Consider the following 24,216-nt stretch of genomic DNA (forward strand, 5'->3'; position numbering starts at 1 on the left):
TTATGAAAATGAGGTCACGGTCAAAGAAACCGGTCAGATTGATATGTTCATTTTACAAGCAATTCAAACACCACATTTAGCAGACATAACTGCTTATAGTATTATTGATACGGACCGATGCTATGCATTATGGGTTTGCTCATTGTTGTTTGATTGGTGTTTAACGCCACTTGGTGTATTATTGGCAATTACGTGGCGGTTAGGCGAAGGAAACCGGAGAGAACCACCGACCTTCGTCAGGAAAACTGACAATGCTTGTCAATTAAGATTGAAGTCGAGCACCTGCAACATGCGTGGTACGAAGTCACCACCTCGATCAGTATTAACAGGCTAGCGACCCAGTAGTTTAAAATACTAGTTAGACAACTCTGTCATCGGTGGTCCATGCTCATTGTTAAAGTCTGAGTAGTTACATATACCTGTAGAGGGTTATATTCGTGGGTGTAAAATTTCGCGATTTTCATTGAAAAAAAGGTATACGAAACATTTTGTCGGTTATTAATTTTGCGGATTCAAAACCCCCCCTTTTTTTTATCAATATCTGTTCATTTTTTTAATTTTTTAATCACTTTTTAATTACGGGAATTCGTTTTGGCGATATGGTTCTGTCCGGGAAAAAAGGCGAAAATTTACACCCCATAAAATAACCATCTGTACGGTAAATGCATTTTGTCTCTGGTGGAGTTTTCTCATCGGCAATACTACCACATCTTTTTCTATCTATTTGCGCAACATTTACCTTCAATCATCACTTTACCTTTTATTGATAATTATTAATTATCAATAAAAGGAGGTCAGGTAAACTTTTGTCGGTCATGTACTTGGACTCAGACTAGGACAATAAACAGAAGACAGACGGAATCTCCATAACATAAAGCATCTATGATATGCAAGGTATGAAGCATAAAGATTTTCTTCCGTCAGAAAAACATAGCCAAGTTACTGCAATGAGTTTACGTCAGACATCGCTGAATTGTAATCCATATTTTGGACATAAATTAGGCCGTTAGTTTCCTCGTTTGAGTTGTTTTACATTGTAATTTCGAGGCCTTTAATAGCTGACTATGCGGATTGGCTTTGCTCAATGTTGAAGGCAGTACGGTGACCTATAGTTGTTAATTTCTGTCACGTCATTTTAATCTCTCGTGAAGAGTTGTCTCATTGGCAATCATACCACATCTTCTATTTTATATTTGCATTTTCGGGCGAGACAACAACCAAAAATATAACAAAAAATATTTAATATACAGGAATTATATATTAACAAAATAAAGTTGCCAATAGAGCAACAAATCTACACTATTGTCTCTGTTTATAACAGTAAAGTGCTGATTTTGCATCATTCACCATAATCCAAATTCGTTGTCATCTTCCATAACTAACTTGAGATCGATGTCCTGTATCCATCTTGTTTTGGCCTGAAAAAGAATTAAATCTGATGAAATTGGAATACCGATACGTATAAAAAATAGTTATATATATTTCAGACGGTCATAATACTCAGTTTCTAAAGAAGTATCATACCAAAACTCTATAAACCCTGTTCTTAAACATTAGTTTTGAAAATTTCACCCCAAAATTTAATGTGTTTTTTATAACTTTATTGGGGTATAAGGCGTACTTTATTGTGGTATAAGGCGAAACGTATTCTGATATGACGAGTTTCAGCGAATCCCGTTTAAAATGTGCGGACGATGCAAGTGGGCATATAAAAAAGATAATTCGAATAAAAACAAAAGACACCAACCTTAATCAAGTAATTTATCAAATAAAATTAAAGGAAACCAGATGCTCCGCAGGGCGTAGCTTTATACGACCGCAGAGGTTGAACCCTGAACAGTTGGGGCAAGTATGGACACAACATTCAAGCTGGATTCCGCTCTAAATTTGGATTGTGATTAAATAGTTGACACAGCATAGGTTTCTGACACAGAATGAATGTGTTCTAATGAACTTAAAATTTTTGTTTTCTCTTAAAGCAATTCACTAGGCTGTTGAATATTAATCCTCTCAAAAAAATGTTTGAAGAAATTTTCTTTTTATTTATGAAATTTCAAATGAGAAAAATTGAACCCAATTTTTTAATCACATCCCCCTTTCCCTTATTCCAAAACTAATTTCAATTAAAATTTTCTAATGGAGTTTGCAACAATTACTACTCATTTAAATACATCATAAAATATTAAGATGTAAAAAAACTGCTTGTTATCACTGAATGGTAAAGATTATTTAAATTTATCAGTTGGTAGTAAAAAGTGAATATACATTGTATATTGTATATAACAAAGATTTAAGTTGATTCTGGACAAAGAAAGATAACTCCAATTAAAAAAAATTCTTGCAGATATTTCTTGCTTACTATACTGGACAAAGAAAGATAACTCTTAATTAAAAAAAATTTGCTATTTCACAATATTGTGAAATTAGATATTTCTTGCCATTGCACAATACTGTGAAATTGAAAAGACTTGCTATTGCACAATACTTAATATAATAATTTTAGATCCTGATTTGGACCAACTTGAAAACTGGGCCCATAATCAAAAATCTAAGTACATGTTTAGATTCAGCATATCAAAGAGGCCCAAGAATTTAATTTTTGTTAAAATCAAACTTAGTTTAATTTTGGACCCTTTGCAATTTAATTTAGACCAATTTTAAAACTGGACCAAAAATTAAGTATCTACATACACAGTTAGATTTGGCATATCAAAGAACCCCAATTATTCAATTTTTGATGAAATCAAACAATGTTTAATTTTGGACCTTGATTTGGGCCAACTTGAAAACTGGGCCAATAATCAAAAATCTAAGTACATTTTTAGATTCAGCATATCAAAGAACCCAAAGGTTTCAATTTTTGTTAAAATCAAACTAAGTTTAATTTTGGACCCTTTGGACCTTAATGTAGACCAATTTGAAAACGGGACCAAAAATTAAGAATCTACATACACAGTTAGATTCGGCATATTAAAGAACCCCAATTATTCAATTTTGATGAAATCAAACAAAATTTAATTTTGGACCCTTTGGGCCCCTTTTTCCTTAACTGTTGGGACCAAAACTCCCAAAATCAATACCAACCTTCCTTTAATAGTCATAAACCTTGTGTTTAAATTTCATAGATTTCTATTTACTTATACTAACGCTATGGTGCGAAAACCAAGAAAAATGCTTATTTGGGTCCCTTTTTGGCCCCTAATTCCTAAACTGTTGAAACCAAAACTCCCAAAATCAATCCCAACCTTTCTTTTGTGGTCATAAACCTTGTGTCAAAATTTCATAGATTTCTATTAACTTAAACTAAAGTTATAGTGCGAAAACCAAGAAAATGCTTATTTGGGCCCTTTTTGGCCCCTAATTCCTAAAATGTTGGGACCAAAACTCACAAAATCAATACCAGCCTTCCTTTTATGGTCATAAACCTTGTGTTAAAATTTCATAGATTTCTATTCACTTTTACTTAAGTTAGAGTGCGAAAACTAAAAGTATTCGGACGACGACGACGACGACGACGACGCCAACGTGATAGCAATATACGACGAAATTTTTTTCAAAATTTGCGGTCGTATAAAAATCACAAAGAACTGCATAGAAAACTATATATTGAGAAGTCGCACATTTATACTGTACTACATAAAATGACAAACGTCACTGCTTTCTGTCGTGTTGCCATACCCTTAATTGTGTTATGCAAGACAATCCAATAAACCAGATTATCCTGTAACGACTTCAAAGAACAGCCTAATCAAACAGTAAGCTAAATAAAAATCATCTCTGATATCTTGTTGTTGCGTAATAATTGCTGTCACTTAGAGTTTTCTTGATAAGATTCATATCTTCTTATCTTCTATTGTTTTCATCATTAATTAATCACTCCTCGTTAATGTAACGTACTCTTAGCTGTAAAGTGCATTTGACGTATAAAACTGCATGTGAAAAATATTTATATCACAACTCAAAGATGCAGAGTACCGTCATAAACTGAGTAAAGGGTTCTTGGTCAATAAACTTTATTTAGTGCTCGAAGTGCAAAATATGTGGCCAAAACCCCAAATCCAGTAATATGATTAGTTGAATTCTGAGTCGGAGTATGACAATTGTACTCCAAATTTTTGTGTCTAGATATTCTTGAATTTTCCTTAGGTAAAAGGAGGGAGTTGCTTAAATAAGGTAATTGTTGAGACATTCGGCATGGCGTCAAACTAAAACTTCACGGCAGTTGGAGTTGACCGGAGTTATACCAAGCAGTTGACCGTTGGAATTGGGAAGTCTTGGGACGTATGATATTGCTTTTCTTGAGTAATACAGATACTCTGTCGTCACAATTGGAGAAGCTAGGGGTATTCGTATTCACAGAAGTCTCGTCTTATGAGCGTAATTTTCCAGCATATAAAATATTCGGAGAGTTCGATTGATGCGTGCTAATATTGCATTTTTCTAGTGTGAATTGTGACCTCGTTCACAAAACATTGCCTGATGAAAACAATTGAGTATAAAATATAAGATCAAACGAAAACGTGTGTATGTTCAAGAGTATAATACAGGGGCGGATCCAGCCATTTTAAAAAGGGAGGGGGGGGTCCTAACCCAGGACAAAGGGGGGGGGGGGTTCCAATTACATGTCCCCATTCAAATGCATTGATCGTCCAAAAAAAGGGGGTTCCAACCCCCGGACCTCCCCCCCTCTGGATCCGCGCCTGTAATACTATCCTTATTTGTAAAAATAGGCCAGTAGGAATCTATCAAATTTATCAAATTTAATGATTTTATTTTGAATGTATAACACGTTTTCTGATCGGCTGCATTATATAGTAAGGAATGACAAATATTTTTACAGCCTATTCGAAATAACCTCAAAAATGTGGTACACACTTTCACATAACTGGGAAGTGTGCACCACATTTTTGCGGTAATTGCAATGCTTCAATAGACAGCAGATAAAAATAGAGAAACTGTTAGTGTCTCATTTATTTCGTCCTAACTAAAATTAATTTGTGCCACGAGTAATTTGGAGTTCGTTCATCTGTTATTGATTGAGATTTTATTAAAAAAATTTAAAAATTGGTACGAACTTGAAAATTGAAATTAGATGAAAACGTTGAAAAATTTGGACAAAACTAGAATAAGTAACATCAGACTGGTTATCAATTGTAGTATTATGTAGCCAATATTGTGAAACAGCTTTAATAAATATATTGTCTCTTATATAATATTTACATTGTTGAAGATTGATTCAATTTTGCAATAACGGCTGTTGCTCTTTGTTTATTTTTTCTTTTAAGCTCTTTGATTTTATGTAATAAATAACTACACCATAATCATCATGCCTTTTTCATTTGATACATGTTAACACCCAAAAAAACTCATTAATGATTTTGTTAACATAAATAATTCAGTTTCATTCCACTGCGTTGGGAGAAAATCGGACACCGAGAAGGAGTGAGTTATTCGAGTTATGTATTTGTAAGATGCAAGAGTTAATCAAACAAAAAGTGCATGATCAATTGTTCTATTTAAGATATAAAGCCAGGTTTCCAATACAGTAGCCAGTATATAGCAGGTGCGGATCCTAAATTTGTTTCTCCAGACACTGAATATGTATGGCCAACAGGAGAAAATCCATTTATATTTGGGGTTTTATGCTAAATACATCTTACGCGGTTACACGAAGTATAAAAGTCATTGAAACTTGATGAACGAAGAGATCATCCATTTCCGTACTGAAGTATTTAACCGCAATTTGGCACAGAGGGCGCATTATTTAAAGGGGTATCAGCTATATATATATTTCTCTAACTCTATGGAAATTTATCCCTTTCCGAACCCATTGTATAACAAAATTTAATCAACGTGTGGTTGCTGGTGATCTCAAAAGATCATTGGATGATTTTGAGGGTCATGACCTTTTTAGCTAACTGAATGAATCAAAATATGATAACAAGTGTTAATGAAATTGACAACTTCGTGCAATGTGAAAGGCACTCGAAGGGGATTTTCGGTTAACAAAAAAAGAAAATGTTTTTAAATCATTAGAGAAACAGATTCTTACATGGTTACTCGTGGTTTATCGGATTTATCCAATCTCGATAGTTAAATTATAAATTTTAAAGTCCTCGCCGAGGCGGCTCGGACTTTAAAATTGATAATTTAACTATCTCGATTGGATAAATCCGATAATCCACTGGTATCAATGTAAGAATCTATATAAATCCGATAATCCACTGGTATCAATGTAAGAATCTATATAAATCCGATATATAGATTCTTACATTGATACCAGTGGATTATCGGATTTATCCAATCGAGATAGTTAAATTATCAATTTTAAAGTCCGAGCCGCCTCGGCGAGTACTTTAAAATTGATAATTTAACTATCGAGATTGGATAAATCCGATAATCCACGAGTAACTATGTAAGAATCTGTTTCTCTAATGATTAAAAAGACATTTTCTTTTTTTGTTTACCGAAAATCCCCTTCGAGTGCCTTTCACATTGCACGGAGTTGTCAATTTCATTAACACCTGTTATCATATTTTGGTTCATCCAGTCAGCCAAAAAGTTCATGACCCTTAAAATCATCCAATGATCTTCTGAGATCACCAGCAACCACACGTTGATTATATTTTATTTATACAATTGGTTCGAAAAGGGATAAATTTCCATAGAATTAGAAAAATAATATATATATTGTGATCAATTTTATTTAGCAATCGCCATTGGCAGTCAGCAGGGTTAAAGAACATCAGCTGTTCGACCTGTTAGTCAAATGCGTTTTGTTTAAATATACTTCTTCACTTTTTTGGTCTTTTGGAAAATGTTGGTTGTGCTGTATTTAGACCCTTCTACAAAATGTACAACGAAATTTGTTTGACATGCAAACGTAAAAAACTTGCGGTTTTTATCCAACGCAATCATAGGTTTGAACGTACTTTTCAATTTAGACTCGTTTATACGGGATGCTCTTTTTAAAAATATTTTTTGTTTCTATCATTAACGAAATTAAAATAATGAAATAATAATAAGCTTTAGTTCAATTCCCGTCACTTGCAAGTGAAGAATTTGACATAATTGAATCCGTTTTCAAGGGACCTTCAATTTAACCCATCAGCTAAAGATTGGTTACGAATGTATTAGTCCCGTCGATCGTCTTCTGAGGTAATGACTCATTTCGATAGTTCATTAGAAAGCGTCAACGAAATGTTGATATATATTAACAACTTGCAACGAAACTGAGTAACTATGTTCTCGATCTCTCTCTGTAGCTTTTTAACTAGGACTGTAATTTTGTTCAAGTTTAAGGTTTATAAGGTCAACTAAGATTCAACTTCCCGAACTTTTTTTTATTTCTTCACATCTATTTTCATTTGAGAAAGCCAGTTATTCAAACAAAAAAATCTGTTTTGTTTATCAGTTTTTCAAATGCGTTTATTATCATATCTATCAAGTTTGTCTATTTAGTTTACCTATAATTGAAGGTCACTAACCCTTTAACATGTAAGTGCATGTGTATTTTATAAAGGTGAAAAATACATTTAAAATGGTGAACTCAGGGAGAAAAGGTAGACGGTACCTGGAGTCGGGATGTGGGACAACTCTGTACTTTCTCTTACTCCGTTTTAGTGTCTTTCTATCTGTATTCTAATTTCTTTTCAATGTCAAATTTCGGAATAAAATGAAACTGAGACAGGAAAACGGGAAATGTGTTAAAGAGACAACAACCCGACCAAAAAGCAGAAAGTAGCCAATGGTCATCAATGGGCATATTACAGTATAACACAGAGAAAATTCCGCACCCAGGGGAGGGCTTCAGTTTGTCCCAGGCTAAACAGATAAACCAAAATGTTTACTGAAAGTATACCCCTTCAAATCTTTTTGTATTGATATATCATAACATGCAAAATACACACAGTAAAGAAAAAAACAAATGTTTTGTTCATGACCCCGGGTCACTCAGTAAAATGATCTAGATAGAAGACAATTCGCCACGCAATATCAAACCTTTTAATAGCGTTAATTGATGAGCATATATAATTAATTTTTTATTCGTTGAATAAACTATCATTGAATAAAATTAAAAACGCTTGTACATTTCACCGACGTGTTAATTGCAATATTTTAAGCATGCGCGCAAAAGGGGGGTTGGATTCTGGTGAACAGCTCAAATCGCTGCAATAACTGCATTGCCATATGTACTTTTCACTGTTGCGTCATCCCTTGTCAAGAAAATGAAAAAAATATAATAAACATGTGAAATTAATGCGGTTGATGACAGATAAAAAATCGAACGAAAACATTCAACATCTGTTACCAATTTGTAAACAATTCTCTCGTGATATCCGTGGTGCATATGTTAATAAATTCCTTTCAAATTAGACATGCAAAAATAACATACCTTCGTTTATTTTCCATCTTTTTTTGTGTCTTTTTGGTTTTGTGAATTATTCATCAATTTTTGAGTGGCTTTTCGGGTATGGCCTGCGGGGTCTGGGTGCACATGCTGTTCCGACTCCTTTTTCGTACGTCCTTTGCCCCCGTGGTGACCAGAAATTTTGTCCTGTTTCATATTATATTCGTCATATTCGTCCAAATACTTTTCATCAGCGTCAGCCATTGTTAGAGCTTATTCAATATATGTATATCAACTATATTGAGACGTGGCAGGTGACTTACAGTTCACTTTGTTTACAATCGTGACTAAACATAAAATATATTTCATTGGATCGCTTTAAACCATATGTTACATTTCCCGCCAAATATAAAAACTTTGTCCAAATTACATAAGACGGATACCAATATATGGACGGAAAATTTATATTTATGAAGAATAACGAAATGAGTTAAATGATTAATGAATAAATATCAGTCCGCAGATTTCACAAATCTTTTGGTCAGTATTAATTGCAATGCGTAAAATTATATATATTATATATATTTCGGTATTGGTCGTTTTTCACGTAATCTTTGATTAATTCGATTATATAGGTCCCAAATGTATCATAGTTTATCTATTGGTTGCTAGGTAAACAACAAATCCTATTAATATTCCAATCACCATGACAATCACGATGAAAAAACAAATTAGTCCAAATCTTTGTTGCACTTGTCTTCGCTTGTCCGGCAGCAAAATTTCAATCTGAAATGTAGAAAAAAAATGTTGTTGGAAAAATCATTAAATCTTTCACTGGATATTTTTCTTTCTATTTTAATGGTGCTAACCATAATTAACTTGGGATACTAGGATATTTTTAGCGCCTCCCCCTTTTTCCCAAAATCTGATCTTTTTTAGTTTTCTATTAATTTTAACATTAGTCGCGTTCTTTTGTATTTTATGAACAAAAATATACTAGAAAATAACTTGTATTGACTATTTACTATCCATTCCAAGTTTTCTATTGGGAGAGAGAGAACAGCGACCGCTGGGGATAAACGAAAGGATTTTTCGATGAGAAAAAAGGGGGATGCTAAACAAGTATCTTGTCTCAAGTACCTAGGGTTTAAACTTAAAGTATCAATATATATCGACAGTAAACTCTGGATATGTTTACTTACATGTACAAATGACACTGAAGCATGTAACTTGTAATGAAATTGTATTGAAATAGTATTAGTTTTTTTTGTTAATTTTTGAAAGTTAATAAAACTAGGCCCGAAGCCCGGAATTTCCAAGGGGAAAGGGGGGGGGGGGGTTCGTTGGAGTCACAAACTCGACTTTAATAGTCACAATTCGAACAAAACATTGACTTCAACAGTGCTTATTTGTTTTTAAGGGGGATTCGTCCGACTCCCACCCCCCCCCCCCTTTTTTTGGCTACGGGTATGAAAACCGTTAGGTTTCTCTTTTGAATTGTTTTCCAATTTTGGGGCCTTTTATAGCCCACTATACGGTATTGGCTTTGTCGAAGGCTGTACGGTGACCTATAGTTGCTAATTTCTGTGTCTTGTGGAGAGTAACTAAAGCATTTTATAATCAAAGGAGCTGGGTTAAAGGGGAAAAAAGTCTGATCATGAATAGTGTTTTTTTTTAAAGAGAAAGAAGCAGATGAAATGAAATGAAAGAAGATGAAAGTTGAGTAGGTTGCCATAATACCCTATATCATTAGCGTTAGCGGTATCAATTTCAATGCAAAAAATGCGCATGTTGACAATAAAATCATGTCTCTTTGGTGATTCTCGAGACCAAAATATTTGAAAATAAAAAAAATATTCAAATATTGAGGACCTTATAAAACAAAACAAAAAACTTTATATATACAGCCCAGCCGCCGGGTACGGAATTAGATCCTTGGATGTGGAACACGGAATAAGATTTGTGCATGATGAAGACTGAGGACCGTATAAAACAAAACAAAAAACTATATATATATATACAGCCCAGGCGGGCACGGAATTAGATCTTTGGATGTGGAACACGGAATAAGATCTGTGCATGATGAAGACTGAAAACCGTATAAAACATACAAAAAACTATATATATACAGCCCAGCCGGGCACGGAATAAGACCTTTGGATGGGGAACACGGAATAAGATCTGAGCATGATAAAGACAAAACTGTTGCATTTATTCCAAGTTTAACATAATGTGATGTGGCAAATAAATACCGCACTGTCTGTTCATTAAATATTTGTGATAACAATGTTTACATTGCCGTCTGTGCATAAATATTGTCTGATTATGCACTGAACCTTCCTGTCAGAGTGTGGTTTTTAGTGTCAAATTCTATACGTCAAATGTCTGACGATTTATAAACATTTTGTACGCATTTCTTTTGCATGACACTATAATATAAAAAAGATGCTAATAATAAGTCTTTTCTGAGTTTGTTTCGGTAATGAAATTAAAAAATATATGATCGAATAAAGACGGAAAGTTGGAGGAAACAGAATACACCACTCGCTTGAAAATGAATAGGAAGATCGATAGAGCTGACAGAGGAGGATTACCCCCCCCCCCCCTTTTTTTGTGGGAAAATTGGTTCATTTTATTGGAAATTGACTGACTGTAGCGGGATCCCTTTAAGGAAGTCAGTGGTCTAACCCCCGTATGAAAATTTCTGGATCCCATTGGCTGACGCCAATTATCAGATAAGTTGGTATGATTAAAAAGAGGTATACCAAAAGTTATATAAAGTATTAACAAAACATGAAAAAGAAATGATTAAAGTATGAGAAAAATACAGTTTAAATGTGAAAAGGTTTATTTTATTTTTGTATGCATAAGTTTATATCTCTTACCGTATCATGTTTATTTCCAAGTACAATTTCTGTATCCATTCAAAATAGAAAATATTTGATAATAGCGTATAACAACAAGGCGACTCTCACTGGACGTGTGATATTAACTAATGAAAATGTTTTACTTAATTTTAAACTCCAAAATTGATATTGGTGATTTTAAACCATCCTTCGAGGTATATGTGCGGTAACAAGGACTAGAATTAACCAGCCCTTTGCGATAATGATCAAAATTTGTGTATAAAATGATCACAAAAGATCGATCGAACATGATATAATGAACTAATGAAACTTGATCTCATATTCACATAGACAAAATATACATGCCGTAGTCAATAAAATGTTTGTACAATGCGAAACGAGATTTTAAAATTGTTTACACATTTTTCAAAAGAAATACCAATTAAATGGTAAAATCTCCATTTCATTATGCGGTAAAGTAATTTAAATTCACGAAAGTTATTTGCAATAAATATTAAAAAATTGAATTAGAATTGAAGATTTTCTTTTGTTAGTTCTTTAATTTAAATCTCAAGAAATTTTACACTTTGTTTAAATACCATTTAAATAAACATTTAAGGTACATTTTGAGGTGTGATTGCCATTGAGACAGAGACATAAGAACTAACTTAAAGACATATATAGTCAAATATATGTCCAGCATTACAAATATATAGTAGACTGTCGCAAAATGGAGGTGTGATTGTCAATGCAATACAAGTAAGTAATGAACCGGAGACCTACGGACAAGTATGTATTAAAGAGTCATACCTATGTCCAACATTAATATAATTTCTTTCGTTTGAACGAAGTGAATAAGAGTGAAATTATTTTCTCTTGTTTGTTCATGATGTATGTAGGTGTCGTGCTTATCGCACGGTCATTTTCCCCGCCAAAACGGGGGTTTTGGTCATTCAGCACGACAGCGCCGAACCGTCAACACACATTTATTTATCTAAAGTTTAATTCTTAAGTAAGTTGGTAAATTTTTTGTAATGTCGGACCCTGAAGAGAGGGAAACCCCAGAACAGGAGGTGTCTCTTAGAGACGTTATGAAAGCTGTTAAAACCCAGGGTGACTTTAACGAAAAACTTAGGAAAGACATTTCCGATTTAAGACATGAAGTTCACGGGTCTACCGTTGCAGTTGCTTCCCAGGTTAAAAAGTTAAAAACTGAATCTCAATATAATTGGAAGTATGAGGGAAATAAGGTTCAATTTCTACTAAATACTGAATTTTTAGAAGACCTGACACAAGCTATTTGGGCCATTGATAATTCAAAGAGCGACTACGCACGGGAAACTATTACTGAAGTAATTGACAAGATTAAAAGACGAAATAAACTTGTTAAGATTGCCGATAGTAGTGAAGGGGGTTGGGAGACTGTTAGGCAATATGAAAGTAATCCAGTGGCCAGTGACTCCGACGATGAGAGCAAAATTAATAAAGCTGAGAGTAGGGCGATACGTAAACGTAATGCAAAAGGAAAAAAGTCTGCTTCTAAGAAGGCTAATTATTCTGTTCCTAGTACTCCTTCTCATTTTGTTGATACTTATCAAACAAAAAATCAGCCCTTTCGTGAACCCCAGTCATGGTACAATGGTCAAGCCTTGTATCAAAATCAACCCAGCACGAGCGGATATCAACGACAAAATAGACAAGGTGCATGTTATGGTTGTGGATCGTTCCAGCACTGGAGAAGCCAGTGTCCCTTCAATCCCAGACCTATCCAGCCAAAATCGAAATAGTACAGACTTTATAAAAGATGAGTATAATTGTAGCATAGATTATTTAATTGAAAATAATACAAATAAAGTATCTTCGATAAGTGACTCGGATAATCTCACTAATGATTACTACGAGTATGAACAGGGACAGGCACATATTATTGTGAAGGACAGGCTTAAAAGTCACTATTCTTTTTGGAAAAATATTGGTTGTTATGATTATATTTTAGATACTATTTTGAATGGTTACAAAATTCCTTTTTACAGTACCCCTCCTTCTATATGCTTAAAAAACAATCGATCGGCAATCATCCATAGCGAGTTTGTTACCGAAGCTATACATGATCTTCTTATAAGGGGTTTGATTGAGGAATGTGAATTTCAACCTTGTGTTGTAAATCCTCTTACAGTTTCAGCGTCGGACGGTAGGAAAAAACGCCTTATTTTAGACCTCCGTCATGTTAACAAACATCTTTGGAAATCAAGTGTAAAATTTGAAGATGTTCGCATAGCCATGCAGTTTATCACAAACAATTCTTTTTGTTTCCAGTTTGATATTGTGTCGGCATATCACCATGTTAATATTTTTATGCCACATACAGAATTTTTAGGGTTTTCCTGGAGGCATGAAAACACCGAAAAATGGTATAAGTTTTTGGTTCTCCCGTTTGGACTTTCGTCAGCATGTTATATATTTACTAAGATCACAAGACCACTTATAAAAAAGTGGAGGGGTGAAGGTAAACAAGTTTTAATGTACCTAGATGATGGTTTAGGCACTCATACGGACGAAGAAACTTGCAAAACTATGTCCAATCAAGTGAGACAAGATTTAATTCAGAGTGGATTTGTTCCTAAAAATGAAAAATCTAAATGGTCACCTATGAAACTTTTGGTATTTTTGGGTTATTCAATTGACACAAACCGTGGCACTATAGCCATTCCGAACGAAAGAGTTCAAAAGGTTTTAAAAACTATTGCTGACGTTGAATATTATGTATCTAAACATGGCAAAGTCCATGCACGATTGGTTGCTTCTTTAGTGGGACAAATAGTGTCCATGTCATACGTCATTGGAAACGTTGCTTATATCATGTCTAAACATTTAAGCATTGATATTTTAAGTATGACTTCGTGGAATAGTTGTATTGTTTTATCAACAGAAAGCTTGATACAAATTAAATTTTGGAGAGAAAATTTAGAACACGTAAATGTTAAAAAGTTTTCTTCAGATGTGTCATGTCAATCTGTAGTTTATAGTGATGCAAGCAATACAGGATATGGTGGCTATGTTGTAGAAACACCTTTTAATATAGCACATGGTATGTGGTCCGAATGTGAGGCTTCAAAGAGTTCTACGTGGAAAGAGCTAAATGCTGTTAGAAATATTCTATTATCTATGATCAATGTATTAAAAGATAAACGAATTAAATGGTTCAGTGATAACCAGAATGTAGTAACTATTGTGGAAAAAGGTAGTATGAAACCTGAGTTACAGGATATTGCTATGTGCATTTTTGAGAATTGTTTGATACATAATATATCTATCTATGTAGTTTGGGTTCCTAGAACCTTGAATGAGAAAGCGGATTTCATCAGTCGTATTATTGATTATGACGATTGGGGTATTGACGAACAGTTATTTATGTATGTAGATTCCCTATGGGGACCTCATGAGATAGACTGGTTTGCAAATGATGACAATCATAAGTTAACGGTATTTTATTCCCGTTATTGGACGGTGAACTCGATGGGTATCGATGCATTCACTATTAACTGGCAAGGTGCCAATGGTTGGTTTGTACCACCTGTATGTTTAGTGTCTAAAGTAATAAGTTACATGAGGCAATGTTTTGCTCATGGGACACTTGTTTTACCTTTATGGAAGTCGGCAAGCTTTTGGCCGATGTTATGTCCTACGGGTGAAGGGTTCATTAAAGAGGTGAAAGGCTGTATAGATTTACCTACTAACAAGAAATTCTATACTTCTGGTAAAGGGAATAAATCAGTATTTGGAAATATTGATTTACCCTTCAGGGTGTTGGCTTTGAGACTTGATTTTGAACCTTTTTAACAACTAATATAAAAGTTCTTGAGTTGGTGGCGGTAATGTTACAGTAGGCCTGAGGGGCTGTGGTGGTGGTTTAATCTTAAGTGAAATGGTAGACGAGTTATGTGAACATTAGATTGTGAAATTGTTTATATACAAATTGTATGTGCTTTGTACATTATGTTTTAATGTGATTTTTATTTTTACATATGTTTTTGCAGGCTTTCCAAAGCGATCTGTTGGAATTACCTGATACTTTGATTGAGAAAATTCATTTACTTCCTGATCTGTTAACCGAAAGTAAATCTAACAACACCGTTCAAAATTATTATTATGGTTTTTTGAGATGGAAAAAATGGGCTTTATCTAATGGAATATCTAGTGAATTTATTTTACCGGCCAAACCAATACATGTGGCTATATATTTAGCATGTTTAGTGCAACAAAATCGTACGCCCAGTCCTATCAATCAAGCGTTTTATAGTATTAGATGGGCACATAAAATTATTAGTGTTATTTCTCCTACAGATTCTGATTTAGTGAAAAATATTCTTGAAGGAGCTAAGAGACGTCTATCTGTTCCGATTAAAAAGAAAGAACCGATCACTCCAGATATGCTTTCACAGATGTTCGACAGGTTATATTGTGAAAATAACCTTTACAACCAGCGTACTATTTCTGCTTGTTTGTTATCTTATTCTGGTTTTTTACGTGTTTCTGAATTGCTGAATTTGAGAACCTGTGATATTCAATTTTTTCTAAGTCATATGTCAGTATTCATACAGAAAAGTAAAACGGATATTTACAGAGATGGTGATCGAATAATCATTGCGAGAACCGGGAATAAATTATGTCCTGTGAAGAACTTGGAGAGTTTTTTAGAATGGAGCAATAATCCACTTGATACTGATGTTTTCGTATTTCAGAATTTGACAAAAACCAAGGAAAATTATGTGTTCCGAAAAGAAAACAAACCTCTTTCTTATACAAGAATGCGAGAGCTATTTATAGAAGCATTTTCTCCGATTGTGCCAAATATAAAATCTTTTGGCCTTCACAGTCTTAGGTCTGGTGGAGCTTCTGCAGCTTGTAATTTTGGTATTTCTGATAGACTTTTCAAAAGACATGGACGCTGGAGGTCGGAGACAGCAAAAGACGGTTACGTTAAGGACTCGTTTTCGGACAGAATGTTAGTTTCACAAAATTTGGGTCTTTAGTATATTTTTCAAAATTAATTATTAGTCCTTTTTTACATATTGTCCCTTTCTTTGGTTCAGCAGCGGCGTTGTCGTGTGGCTTTGCACTTTATTTATGAGTTTATTGTTTTCTTCATACTGTTTAGCAGTATGTCATTTACATTTTCATCAATACGAAGAATTTGTGGTATATTGTATATGAGACCAATACGAAGTATTTGTGGTATATGGTATATGAGACCAATACGAAGTATTTGTGGTATATGGTATATGAGACGGCATTGAGTAGTAATTCTGTTTTTTGAATACAGAATGAAGTTTGTTACAAGAGAAATATAATTTCTTTCGTTTGAACGAAGTGAATAAGAGTGAAATTATTTTCTCTTGTTTGTTCATGATGTATGTAGGTGTCGTGCTTATCGCACGGTCATTTTCCCCGCCAAAACGGGGGTTTTGGTCATTCAGCACGACAGCGCCGAACCGTCAACACACATTTATTTATCTAAAGTTTAATTCTTAAGTAAGTTGGTAAATTTTAATTTATAAGTCCCCCCTTTTATCGTAATTATATGATTGATAGGACTGGAGTGTAGTTTTTATGCTTGGAAAATTAGAAATTATATTGTTGAAATGTTGTATTGTGTATACAAGTGATATGAATTGTTTCATATCTTTAATAAACTGAGCAGCGGCGTTGTCGTGTGGCTTTGCACTTTATTTATGAGTTTATTGTTTTCTTCATACTGTTTAGCAGTATGTCATTTACATTTTCATCAATACGAAGAATTTGTGGTATATTGTATATGAGACCAATACGAAGTATTTGTGGTATATGGTATATGAGACCAATACGAAGTATTTGTGGTATATGGTATATGAGACGGCATTGAGTAGTAATTCTGTTTTTTGAATACAGAATGAAGTTTGTTACAAGAGAACACATGAAATTGAGAATGGAAATAAGGAATGTGCCAAAGAGACAACCACCCGACCATAGAGCAGACAACAGCTGAAGGCTAACCAATGGGTCTTCAATGTAGCGAGAATTCCCGCACCCGTAGGTGTCCTTTAGCTGGCCCCTAAAAAAATATGCATACTAGTACAGTGATAATGGACGTCATACTAAACTCCGAATTATACACAAGAAACTAAAATTAAAAATCATACAAGACAATATGTCTAACATTAAAAATGTATACTGTGCGGAGAAAAGTCCTAAATATGTTACCCTTTGGCGTCATGAAAGTCATCGAATCGTGAAATGTGCCCTTTCTTTTGACCTCAAATCAATTATTTGACCATATGGTCATCAATGTTTTATTTGCATGTGAAAAATTGGAATAGAGACAGCAGTGAAATCTGTTAGAACTAGACTTTACCGGTGCCATTTAAATCCTACAAAACTTATCGTTATCATTAAAATGTGAGTAACACAATATATATAAGACAGGACATGGCAATGTGAAAAGAATTTAACGAAGATATGAGAAAAAAAACACAAAAAAACGAAATAGCTGTAGGCAGTAAGTTGAATGCCAACAATTTAAAGAGGTGTTTTTTTTTGTCTGAATTCACAATATGCTGAATTCACAATATGCCCCTCCCCCTTTTTTGAAGTGAAATAGGCATCTCCTAATGTGACTTCCAGGACGCATTTGCGATAGAAGAATGTGGTAAAATGACACAGGTTTGAGGCTAGACATAGATTAGACTCTTACATATAAATAAATAAGAATATGTGGTTAAACTGCTCACCCACTGATTGACGCTAAGCCACAAGGGCGGATCAAAAGCAGGGGTCCAGTTTAGAAATGCGATATGATTATCAATACAAAATTTATCAATGCATTAGAGACTATACTTTTAACGGCCTTCAACAATGGACAGATTTAACCTATACTGTATAGTAACTCACTAAGCCTTTCAAGTTAAAAGGTCCCGCCATGACAAAAAAAAAGAACCAACGGTCTGATTCATGATTACATATATACAAGACAAAATGTACATATGGAATATACATATAACACGTTTGTATAAATTGAAAGTGTAACGGGATTTTAAAGTTGTTTACACATGTTTCAAAAGAAATACCACTTACATGGTGAAATCTTTGTAAGTAAAGTATATAAAGTAAATTTATCCTCACTGGGGATATTTGCAGTAAAGAAATAACAAAAATTGGTTTAGAATTTGATGTTTGCATATGATTAGTAAAAACATGCATGCATTTTAAATCTTACAGAAATTTTACCCTTCACTTAAAATACCATTTACTGTAACTTTGATTGAAGTAGGAGGGTCCAAAAGTTATATTTGATTTCCCAATAAAGTGCAACAGCTTTTATTGCACGTGCTCTTTGTGAAAAAATGTCAATGTAATGCATAGAACAATATTCAAAAGACTTATTTCAACACGTACTTTGTATGGCATAAACATTGCAGTTATAAGAATTGATTGCTTCTTTTTATAATTTATTGGGTTATAAAAGTGTGTTCATAATAAGAACGCTCACACATTTTTAGTATGTAGTGATTCTGTGCTTCAAACAAAATGAACTTCGATCAATGATTTTACGTCCCAATAAGATTCCTAAGTTAATCTGTACTTGCAATTGTAACATTTTGCTATTTCTCCTACTAATATAGATTGGACATTCTTTTCCTCAACGTAATTATTACCGATTCTCTCTTGTGTCGGATTTCACTTCAAGATTTTGTTTTTCAAATTAAAAATAGGAAACTTGTTTCACCATGAACAAAAAACAGTTAATTCTAGTTTCCAGTAACCACGAGTAGGATTTACATGAACTCATAAGAATGCAGAGACTCAGATAAAAAAAAAGTTTTTTTTTTTAGAAGTTTGAACTGTCGGACAACCCATCTGTCTGTTTTTGTCTTCAGTAAAACTCCTTTGGACATATCTATGTCTGTGCATTTTCGTCCCTTATTTGAAAAAAAAATGTATGAATGCATGAAAATTTTTTTAGATGTCTTTTAGGATTTTAGCGATTAATGACGAATTCGACGATGATAGCTATGACAAAGACAATGATAAAGACGACGATGATGACGATGATGATGACGATAATGATGGCGATGACAAAGACAATGATTAAGACGACGATGATGATGACGATGCTTTTAATGATAAAGATGATTGAAGATAAGCCAAACAATTTTTGGTCACTGTTGAAGTTTTGATTCAAACTTTCGACAACCCATGGCTCATTTTTGCATGTATATACTGATCCTACCCCTTACCACACACACATGAAGAATGATAGGGATGATGCTCTTAAAGTGCTAGACTTCATGTGACTTGTATATGTATACAACGGTTCAACAAAAATAGCATACTATTGTTTTCATAAGTATATATATTTATAGCCTTTGGCTAGTCAGATACATATTTAATCCCTCATAATTAAATGTATATACAGTTTTGATGATCACAGTAATCCTAAATCTTTACAGATTAAAGTAATAAGTTGATTTTATAACGATTTTAACTGAACTTAACTTTTGTATACATGTATGCGTTTGAAGAGGGTATAAGTGTATGTAAGCTAAATAACTTTAACAGTCTCTTATATTTTCATACCAGTCCAATTTTTGGGGTTAGGGTGCCGGGCTAAGGGGAGGGCATGTCTTTAGTCAAAGCGGCATATATTAAATTGTCTTTAATTTCTACAACAGACATAAAGTTAAATATTGGAGAGATATACAATGCATGTCAAAAAGCGCGATCTGAGAATATCTTGAAAACTCTTACTTGATAGTTATAGTGATAGCATTGAAAGAGTTCTGTTGCGCACCATGTTAAGGTTTAATTTCGGTCCCCAATGAGTGTTCAGAAAAAAAGTTTGGAAATGTAAAAAGATACTCTTTTAGTCCTTATTGCGATTCTGCAGACCTAGATCAGCATTAAATTGTAATTCAAAACAGATGGCGGACATCACAATTAGCAAATTAATCAATTAAGTCGATAAAATGTAGAGCACGAAATTGACACTGACATATAAATATAGGGTCCAGCGTCTGACTATAATTACCAAATTTCGTTTTGAATATAAAGAATATTTCAAGGTGTTTTTTTCGAATATTAAAAAGAGCATTTCTATCCCCGGAACTATGATGCTTTATGTGAACTAGTCAGTCGTTGATATTAGGACTTCATGTACACAAGTAGTTTTCAGAAACAAAACTACGAATTGCAAAAATCATACAAAACTATTCCGGAACTTTGCTAATTGAGAATGGAGATGGGAAATGTGTCAAAATGACAACAACCCGACCAAAGAGCAGATTGGTCTTTTAAATTAGGACTTCATGTACAGAAGTCAAAACTATGAATTGCAAAAATTGCTCAAAATTATGAGTCTAAAAATAACTATACCTGACACTGTCTACTAGCAGTTTGTGTGTCTGTTTCAACATCGTCCATGTAAACTGTCCCTTAGGTTTGGAATACTTTTGAATCCACAACTTTATAGATATTCATCTTAAACACACAACGCGATCACGTGTAACGTTAGAAATGTATGTGCAAAATCGTTTCTTTCCCTTGCGTAATATCCTAACTGTCATAAGCGATTGAAATGTATCAGAAAAGATCGTTATCCTCACACCTGTTGCCAAATTCTTCCTTTTCTCATTGATTGGGAATTATCCTTCAGTATTGAGTTCGGTTGCCAAATTATTCATATTGTATAGTGTTGAATTTCTACAAATTGTATTCCTACATACAGGTATATCGAGTATTTAAATATATATCCCATTATGATTTTGAATATGAAAAGTTAGATAAAGATCGGATAAAACAAGTTCTTTTATCATGATCAGAAGTTTATTTCTTTGTTTTGATTGATGCACTCGCTCAGCTTCGCATCGTGTTATTCTTTCAGTTAATTATTTGTAAACACTCAATTACCTTCACCTTAATTATATATCATAATTGATCTAATATTTAACGCCATAAATTTCAAACGAGGTTGTGTAAGCCATTTAAATACTTTAATGCAAAACATATGATTATTTATCAGTACGTGTTATGTAACTCAAGGCTGCATAACGAACATAACTTTACCACATAATATCAAAGCCAAAATATTAACGAAAATAATATGCATTCAGCATGCTCAGTCAAAACAGGCGGAAATTAATCAATTTCATATCTTGGTAGATCTAATAAATAATAATCGATTTTCTGTATAGGCATTATATTTCTTTAATATTGTATTGCACGTAATGTATTCTGCATTAACGAAACTCGCGCATAGTTGACATGCTGACTGAGAAATATCCCTACTTTTAAAAATGAAATTTGATAACTGCATTTACTACTGTTCGTCGCTAACAAATAAAATCAACTTAAAACTTTTTAAAATATATGGGAAAATGTACCAAAAAAAGTTCACTAGGCCACCATTATCTTCGTGTAAAAGAAAAGGACCACATGCCCACCCACCCACCCCAAACAAAAACAAAACCCCAACAACAACAAACAAAAACCCCACAAAACACACACAAAAAAAACCCCAAAAAACAGATGTTTTAAAAGTTTAAATTTTCTGTTGTTAGATAGAACATGAAGTAATTACATTTTACAGAAGAAATAGCCAACAATATTAAGAATAGTGGAAAATGGGAATATATGTATTTTTTTTTAGAGAAAAATGGTTAAGAATAAAGGATACTGAACTGTGAGACCCCATTCAGACCTTGTTTGATTGTCTGTTCTTACGTTTTCTTTTTGTTACTTTGTTATTTATCAATCTTTGTTGACTCGTGATTTTAACTGTTCTGTAAACTAACTTGATATCACATGACTTATGGTACGAATATGGTCAACAGAAAAGAAAATTTTGAGCAAAATGTTAATTAAAGAGATTAATGGAAGCCAATGCTTAAATGATAATTGGATGCTAAGGGAATAATGGAATGCTTTGATGATAATGAAATGTTTAGAGGATAATTGAATGTTTAAAAAATATTTGAATGCCTCGATAAAAATGGAATGAGAAGAGAATAAAATTGAAATTATTTGATAATAACGGGATGCTTAGAGAACAAGGAGTTTTTCATATAATAATTGTATGCTGAGAGAATAATGTAATGCTGAGATAGTAGAGGGATGCTAAGAAAATGACGAGATGCTTCATAGAATTTATGTTTAGATTAATTTGATTAACTTTATTTAAAGAAATAGAAAAAAATCGGATCATATAAGAAGTAGCCCCCTATTCATACCCTCGTGAACATTTCAACACATTAGTGTCTATTGTACATGATGTGTTTGGAGATTTTTATAATGCATGTTGTTTTTATTCAAGTTTAAACATCAAATGCAATTGTACATATTAACACATGTAAATTAATAAATGTTCAAAGTCATATAAAATGACAGTTTCCGCCATAAAACAATCATTTGAACTGATGTCGTCAGAATAACATTTATTAATAAATTTTATTTCAATTTAAAATTATATTATCCGCTAGTCTTACGCATTTGTTCCAATAGAGTCATATTTTGTTTATTTTTACTTTTTAATATCCATTTATATTCTGATTTAATTTTACAAATCTTTATCGAATATCTAAGAACAATACACTATATACATTGTATAGATAAAGTTAACAAAAATCGTCCGTTTGAGACTAGGACTAGAAACAAGATAACTATTTAAATAATAGCTGGTTGTGGGCGAAGAAACTTAGGTTGTGATGGATTATCTCCCCTCTAGCAGTAAACACTTTTGATGAACTGAAAATGTATGTATACCCAGAGACATGTATTATATGTCTCTGGTATACCGAAGACGTATAAAAACGCCACACTATAGATGGTAATAGTTTGCACCTCTGTTTTACACAGAAAGTCTATTTTGGCAATCATAAGCTGAAATGCATTTTTTTTCACTGATGTAAGTGTAGTTATGTATGGGTTTCGAATTTCGCTTCAATAAATTCGTGTAACGTCAATAATTCGGTTTGTTCATTAACGCCAGTTGAGTATTAATTCAGGTTTTGGTTAATTTTTTAGACAGAAAGAAGTATGGTAAACTAGATATGGTATTATAAAAACTTATGATGATTAATCATGATTTGGTAAATAAAATCGCCAAATGTGTTTAAGTTAAATCATGATTTGGCAAATAAATCACCTAAATATGTGCAAGATAAATCATGATTTGGTAAATAAATCACCTTAATGTGTGTTAGATAACTCATGATTTTGTAAATTTTCTACTATCACCTAAATGTACGTTGAGTTTCTTAGTAAGTTCGTCAGTATATATAACTGTTGTGTGGGTTGTGTCGGTATACTGTAAAAGTCAAAATTAAATATTCAAGTCCTTCGAGGTTATTTTACTTATATCTGGAACTTATACATTTCTGGAAGCGTATTAGGGACATAGAAAAAATAAAATTGGCAGTAAACTTTTTTTTCAAAGTCGAAATTTTGACATTTCAAATCTCGAAATTTCGACTTTATCTCGAAATTTTAACTTTTCTTATCTTGAAATTTTGAAATTCTAAAATCTTGAAATTTCGACTTTTTTGAAACTCGAAATTTCGACTTTTATAAACTCAAAATTTCGACCCTATTTTACACTCAAAATTTCGACTTCTTTTAAACTCAAAATTTCGACTTTTTTTAATCTTAAAATTTCAACTTTTCCTCAATATCTATACGTTTGCGATTACCACATTCACAGTCATTTATATCAGCAAGGCGGAGCTGCCATATACATCATAAACTTCATAAGCATATTTTAATAAAACTTAACCATTTTAAAGAGGTTATTTTAGATAGAAAATCTTGTTTTTGCCGAAGAATAAATAAAAAATGTTTCATGTTCAAATACATTTTTGAAGTCTCGACTTCAGATATGTGTATCAAGACAACCCCGCTATTCCGACACACCTATATTACGACATACTTTTATTCAACAGTCTAATATATAAAGACAAGGGTTAATAGTTGTGTTATAAGAATGCAAACTTC

At 33.1% G+C, this 24,216-nt stretch overlaps 1 long non-coding RNA gene across 2 annotated transcripts; it reads right to left on the reverse strand.

Moving 5' to 3' along the window:
- Positions 1–1,226: 1,226 nt before the first annotated feature.
- On the reverse strand, positions 1,227–21,062 carry LOC134683247 (uncharacterized). Of its 2 annotated transcripts, none has more exons than XR_010100977.1 (3): positions 20,605–21,062; positions 8,396–9,136; positions 1,227–1,418 (listed from the first exon to the last, which is right to left on the reverse strand). It is a non-coding gene; the product is annotated as an uncharacterized LOC134683247 (long non-coding RNA). The 2 variants fall into 2 exon arrangements; XR_010100978.1 differs by lacking the exon at positions 20,605–21,062 and adding an exon at positions 11,236–11,462.
- Positions 21,063–24,216: the final 3,154 nt, after the last annotated feature.

This window comes from Mytilus trossulus, chromosome 9, assembly GCF_036588685.1.
Source record: "Mytilus trossulus isolate FHL-02 chromosome 9, PNRI_Mtr1.1.1.hap1, whole genome shotgun sequence".
NCBI lineage: Eukaryota > Metazoa > Mollusca > Bivalvia > Mytilida > Mytilidae > Mytilus > Mytilus trossulus.